The 7,309-nt window shown below is 32.2% G+C and overlaps 1 non-coding gene across 1 annotated transcript; it reads right to left on the minus strand.

The window, feature by feature from the left end:
• Positions 1 to 5,387: 5,387 nt before the first annotated feature.
• TRNAK-CUU (transfer RNA lysine (anticodon CUU)) lies at positions 5,388 to 5,460 on the minus strand. The gene has a single exon. It is a non-coding gene; the product is annotated as a tRNA-Lys (tRNA).
• Between the last annotated feature and the right edge of the window lie 1,849 nt (positions 5,461 to 7,309).

A 7,309-nucleotide genomic window follows, 5' to 3' on the forward strand; every position in this document is an offset into this window, starting at 1 on the left:
AACGGCTTACAAAATGTTTTGGTCCCGCACTCTTATTGGGCTAAAAAATCTTTGTAGCCCTTGTCAAGTTACAAAAATATAACCATGTCACAAAAATTATCCTGAGAGCAGTTAATCAGAAAATTAGAAAAAAACGTGCAAAGTAAGTGCTCGAATGCGTACACTGGCTATTTTAATTAAAAATTGTTTTTGCTCTAATTGCTGAGGGGGGAGGAGTGTTCGGATAAGGTGTAAAAAACTTCAACAAGATGAATTGCATAAATATTTTTATTTAATTAATTGTTTTAACATATTTTATTAGAAATTTCGGAGTTTTTCTTTTACATTTCAGTAAAGTAATGCTAAGTGCTGTTTTAATTTGTTAAAACGATAATATTGTTCATTTATATGTGAACAGAGTATAAATAAAAATAAAAAAGATTTTTTTTAATATTATTTAAAATGTTTTAAAAAAAAATTAGTTTACCAACAAAATTTGTATTATACATATTGCTACTATTAATAAAATTAGTTTTACACCAACAAATAATTTATAAAAGAAATGTTATGTATTTATACTTCCAAAAAAATATATTATGAACACTTTCATTTGAATTAGATTATCCAATATCGAAAGTTAAAATTTCCACTTTCGATTTTCACAGTGACTATAACTTTTCAGAAGATCGGTAAATTAAAAATGTCCTTTACACATCTGCACTTTTTTTAAAAACAAAAATGCTATTGTCTGCTGAGTTTTCTCAAAGTTTTATTTCCAGCCCGCAAGTCCAATGTTCGGTGTGGCAGTGTTCGGACTACCCAAGTCCGGATTATCGAGATTACAATGTACTTCTTTTCGGAAACAAATTGCTCTTCTCTAATAGGGGAAAGTAATATGGTGTATTTTATTCAAATCTTATTACAAATTTGTTACATTATTCAATATATAAGATTTAAAAAGTATGAACAACTTGTTTGTTTTTTTTAGTTAATTTTATTTTTCAGAAGGATAAAAATTGGATAGTGACTATCGTATTATTTATTCAGTATCACATTAACTTAGCATCTTGCAGAGCAGGCGAAAGGAGAAGGGGGGGGGGGCAGAGCTCGTTGAGCCACCTCCTTACCATTAGGGAACCCAATATTAGATAAGGCAACGATGATTACCAATAACTTAAAATCGATTCGGGTGGTGAACAGGGGCTATCGACACATCGCTTTGTGTTTAACTAATTACCTTTTAGTATTCACTCAGTTGATTTGAGCTACCTGCCTTAAATTACCCCTTTATTACGGACACTCTCACTTTACATTTTATCTGGACGAGAATGACGAGGCAATGACCCTGGGATTTTGCCTTCTATTAATAACAAAGAACAGTAATTTACCTGACAAGGAAAACGATCTATTTAAATTAAAAAAATAATTGCTTTTATTACACTTATATTTCGAGTCACATTTTAGGACAATAAGTATTAGTTATACAGGAGCCTTTCAGTTGATGAGGTAACTAACTCCAAGAAAGCAGTGCTTGTATTTTCAATCATTGGTCCCACCTATCTACAATCTAGCATTTAGTTAATTGCTAGGAGCAGGGAGTAAATTTTAGTGGATTGATATTGTTACATTATCATTTTTCCTCTTAAACCTTTTCAACAGAAAAAGGAAAATATTTCTCAACAAGAAATATTATTAAAAGTACTTGTATGGAAACTGTCGAAAGAGGAATAAGCAGAGTCATTCTCTAAACTGAAAATTTATCTCTTCGTACAATATTTATAAATAAATAACAAAACTAGAATAAATAACATAATAAGAATTTATAAGTAAATAACAGATTCTCTGTTTTTTTTTCTTTTGTACTAACTACGAAAACCCATTAACCAATCTTCACCTACAAGATTAACTACTGTCTATAATAAGTATAGAAAATATCAGCAATTGTTTCTAACATAGCATTTATTTAGAAAGGCGTCAGTTTTTATAGCGCCACGTTTCGCTAAGCTCCAAAGGATTGGAGTATAATAAAAAAGCTTGCACAAATACCTGTCTCTTCTCGTTTCATGACAAATTCATGTCTTAGGAAACTAATCTAATAGAGTTTTTAATAACTTTAAAATTATTGTGTAAAAATATAGTACATACACCGTCGAATTGAGCATACTTTTATAGTTTTGATGTGTTCAAATATTTATCCAAATGTTCGTCAATTAAATTTTGAAGGTGATGAAAAAATAAATGTAATAATGTGGTATTTTTGTAAATAGAACTGGGACGGTTAATGAAAACATAAGTGAGGTAAAACATTATATTAGACTAATTTAATGTTGTTTTAATCCTATGTCTTGAAAATGTTTACAAGAAATGGGACTAAAACATCATAACTGAAATTTTGTATCAATTGAAGTTTTTAGCATCGCCTGCTATTTTTTTTTCTTACCTCCTAATATTTTTATTTATTAAAGCTATTACAATTATACATAGTACTTAAAACTAAGGAATATATATAAACTAGGAACATTTAATCTTGGTTTGCCTTACGGCATTATAAGATATGACAAACTTGATCCGCTGAAGGCGGTTTTTACGTGAGTAGCGGTTTGTTTCATTAGATTGTTAAACGAATCATTAGGAAATTTGTTTTCTCAAGAGATGTTGCGATTAAGTTATGGCAGGCTACTCCTGTTTGATCGAAACATATTGTAAATTAACAAACATTTTAAGATTGTAAAAGTTTTCACATTGTCAGTTACAATGTTATACGACCAAGCACCTAAAATGAGACTGAACATTTTGTTTTGGTTTTTAGTGGGCTGATGACCTTAAGAAAGTGGCGTGGCTCAGTGGTAAAGTACTGTACTACCAACTCCAAGGATCTGGCTTCGAATTCAGCAGTGGTATAGAATTATTTATTTTGTTGCTGTAGTCGTGAGTCAATCCTACGATTTCGGGAGCCCTCTGAGGTCCACGGAGCCTCATGAAGGTACTTCTAATTCTGACCAAATAACCTCCTTGCGCAACCGTTGGCCTAATAACAGCACTTCCATACAAAGTACATCACACCTGACCCTTCAAGGATTTATTTTATTTGTTTAATGACCTTAATAAAATGTTACTACTGTCGGTATTGTTATTGTATTTAATTATTTTTGTGTATCTATTGATTCATGTACCCAAGTATTCTCGTGAGTCCAGTCGTATAATACAATTTTAACGAAGGTTAAATTTAGATTTGATGACGAAGTCCCGTTCCAAACAGTTTTTAAATAAATTAACTAGGACTAATGTCTAAAAAAAAATATGAAAAAGCAGATCTCATAACTGTTTCAGCTCTTCAATCTTTGTTTCAGACGAAATTCATTTGTTTAAAAATTTTTTAAAAAATACTTTGTAGTAGATATGACTAAAAACCGAAGGCAAACTATATTTCATTTAAGAGAGGAATGAGCACATTTATTGATTGTAAAGGCGGTACTTAGCAAGTGGTACATGGTACATTGTACATTGTACAGATTGGCTACATTGTAGTGCCTAATAATAGTACGCAAGTGGTACATGGTACATTGTACATTGTACAGATTGGCTACATTGTAGTGCCTAATAATAGTACGCGCGCTGCTCGTTCACCTTCGAGTGCGTGATTAATAGAGGCCTTGCCACGGGAAATTAGCAGCGACTCTTTAATGTCTATCTGCCATTAATTGTCCATGTATTCTAATATAACGCCTGTAATTGTGAATCAAGAGAATTATTTTGCTTAAGTCAAGTATTTAAACAATGTATGTGTGTATATGGATGATTGACCGTAAGTTAATGTGAAGGAGACGACTTATACCCAGGGCTTCGGTCGAGAAGGAAGAATAAATAGAAATAACTATTTTTTTTTTTATGCCGACGTTTCGACCTACGTTGTCATCAGAACTGTTAGGTGGGAGTGTAAACCGAAACCCCTCAAATGGCAATTTAAGAACTTTTAAAAATATTTAAATATCCAAATAATGAGGGAAACTTCTTGCACTTTTTTAAGGGAATCCACAGCAAAGGTTATGTTTGCCTAGTTATCTACAGGTGACTAACCTATTCTAACCTTGGTGGGGGTTCTAGTATTTCCTTTTGAGGGACCACCACCTAACGAAAAAGTCAACGCCTCCAGGCCGGATTCTAACCGGCACCGCCCGCAGATCTCAGAACGATAGATCTATGCCTAACCGTCTGAGCCTGAGGAAAACGCCTGCTTTCAGGATCGTTAAGAATTGAAAGAAAAATTAAATATATACAGGGAAATCGTTTTTGCCACAAAGATATTTTTTAAAATAAGTCCAGTACTTTCAAGTATCTAGTAGTTTCTCGATATGAGCATAAATAAAGATAAATTTTCTTCCTACCAAGAATATAACAGTTTTACAAAAGATAACAAAACATTCATACGATTGGGAAAGAACATGCGGTCTTGGCATTTCCCGTTCGAATCGGATTAATCCATGTTACCCTTAGTAATTCATAATATTCTTTAATATTTTGTATTTATACATTCTATATTATTGCTAACAATGAGAATAGTTTATTTAAAAAAAACGAAATTAAAGATAGTTAAAGAATTTTTTTTTTAATTCGATGTTTTAGCCCTGTTTAGGTTTCAATAACTTCTCATTGATTCACCAAGTTTAATAAAAATCATGAGGGCTGTTCTGGAGTAAATCGATAAAATGTGAGAAGTCGATACTATAATAAAGTGGTGCTTACGATGGGTCGATTTTAGCAAAGAAGTTGCCGACTATATACCCACTTTTAATATATAATTTCATTTTCGTACGACCTTTCGTTTCTGTGAAGCTATTCACAAACATACTATTTTGTGGAACTAGGTCTTTTTCGATTCAGAAGACTTCAAAATGTCTATGTCCGTCCAAAACTCCAATTCAGGATTTTTCACTAGCACAATCTTTCCCGTACTATACGTACTATACATTTCATATGCAGTAAAAATGCATATATGAAATTACAATTGCCTATAATTTGAATTGGTGATATCAAATATTAATGAACCACTACGTGAGCCAAAGTAATTGCAATTAGTTATTACAATCAAACTTAACTGCAACTGCCTTTTACCTAGCAGTGATTATTTTTTCAATTTTCTATTAATTTTTTACAGGTAAAATTTTTTTTTACCAAAGTGTAATAGTGATATTTTCTTCATTTGGAAGTATTATTTATTTAAGATAAAAAAAAATCAGATATCGCCTGTTTATATTAACGCCCAATATAATTGATATATAATCAACTTTTATCAAATAAAAATTTGAGATTTTTTTTTTTTGTTGAGTAAAATAGTGAAAACATTCATTTTGTTCTTTTGGAAATATTTAAAACAGAAATATTATTTATTTAAGAAAAAAAAAAGTAAACGCCCAACGTGGGGCTCGAACCCACGACCCTGAGATTAAGAGTCTCATGCTCTACCGACTGAGCTAGCCGGGCATGCCAAGTCATTTCAAAATTGGCATTTATAAGATTACTCAAATAATACATATATATTTATGAAGTAATATCTCATACCTGTGAAATGACTACTACAAAATCCAGAAAAAAAAACTATTTTGAAATTTGATGACAGTTTTTAAGATCCTACAAGTTTTAAAGACTTTAAGGATTTATATCAAAACAAAACAATGTTTTTTTTTAACTTGTTAACTACGAATATGAGTTACAACCAGAAAAGATTATTGCCCAACAGATAATGGAAGTTATGGAATACTACTTTTCACTAATATCTTTCTCTCCAGCAGCTAACAAAGTTTGGTTCTGGCTAGATCGTTTACATACGGAACATTAAGGTCTTTATGGTTGATTTTATTTATTTATTTGTGGCAAAGTAAGGAGCATTAAGGATTTTAAGAAGGATTGTAAGGATTGGGTACGAGAGGAATTCGAAGGTTTAAAGGATTCTAAGCTCAACTCCGTATATACAAATAGGCCTTATTACAGTCATGTAGATCAGTCTTTTGTAATGAGTTGGAAGTTTAGACCGTTTGTATAGTAAGTGGTGTAATAATAAAAATCGACGTGCAGTTTCCTGTATTTCCAGTCCTGTTTGAGGATTCTAGGTTAGCCATTTGTCCAGATGTAGCCAAAGGATCTGTTCTATAGGGGTAAGAGCGACATTATTACAGCGACATTAGATACTCCAGGGCAGTCAGTAGGTTTACAACGAAGGATAAAGGCGGTTTTAGGGATTTATTTTGATCCTCCAATTACGGCACGATTCCTTGAGAGCTGTGATATGGGTTGGGAGATTGGATGATGGGATTGGAGAGATTGGTACCCATGTGTCATCAGCGTAAGTAGTGAGGATAGTGTTAGGATGGATGTCAGCTGTATAGACTATGAAGACTGTGTAAAGGATGGGACCGAGGATACCACCATGAGGAACACTAGGGTACTGAGAATAGAGTGATGAAAAGGAACAATTGTGGTTTACTTTGAATAATCTATCTGTGAGAAGGGAACTGATAATGAGAAATTATGTAGGAGATAGGAGTGCCAGACTCGATCAAAAGCCTGTTCAAAATCGAAAAAGACTCCCGAGCAGCACACTCCGTGCTCCAAACAAGACGAGATAACGTCCACCACACGATGACATTATTGGATAATGGAGTGAAAGGCTAAGAATCCAAACTGGTGATCATTATTGAGGTTAGAACTCAAAGTAATATCGTTGGTTTACAAGTGAAATACTAAGTCAAAAATTAAAGTTTTAAAAAAATTGTTTTTTAATTTTACAAAAATATTATTTTATTTTTTATAAGCAGTTTTTAGAATTGAAAAACCGAATAACTCAAAACTAGAAAATCTGGACTTAATGTGTCTCACCTGTAAGTCGACGATATGTTATTTAATAGTTGTTAGGAGGTATCGCTTCCAAGTCATCAAATTATCAATTAGTGTGTTATAAAAGCAGTGCACAACACGATTTCTCATATCTAAACCTAGAGTGATATTAGTCTATAACTCAATAGTTAAACATTTTATTCCATTCAACGAAAAATTGTAAATGGATGGAACACAGATTTAAACTAGGAAACTTTTTGGGCTTTTTATAAGATAAGTATAGAAAAAGTTTTACTCGGAAGAGTTGGAGTTCACTATTTTTCGGTTTTGGCTTATATTTCAGAAAATATGTCTTGCGATGAGGTCATTAGTGAAATTTCTTTTAGTTATTTAAATAGTTACATTAGATCCAAGGTGTCAACAATATTATTTAGCACCCCGAAAGAATTATAATTCAATTATATTTAACTTAACATAATGTAGCCAGGAAAATGCTGTT

The sequence above is a fragment of the Halyomorpha halys genome, unplaced genomic scaffold (genome assembly GCF_000696795.3).
Source record: "Halyomorpha halys isolate HHAL.00 unplaced genomic scaffold, Hhal_1.1 Scaffold57.1, whole genome shotgun sequence".
Taxonomy (NCBI): Eukaryota; Metazoa; Arthropoda; class Insecta; order Hemiptera; family Pentatomidae; genus Halyomorpha; species Halyomorpha halys.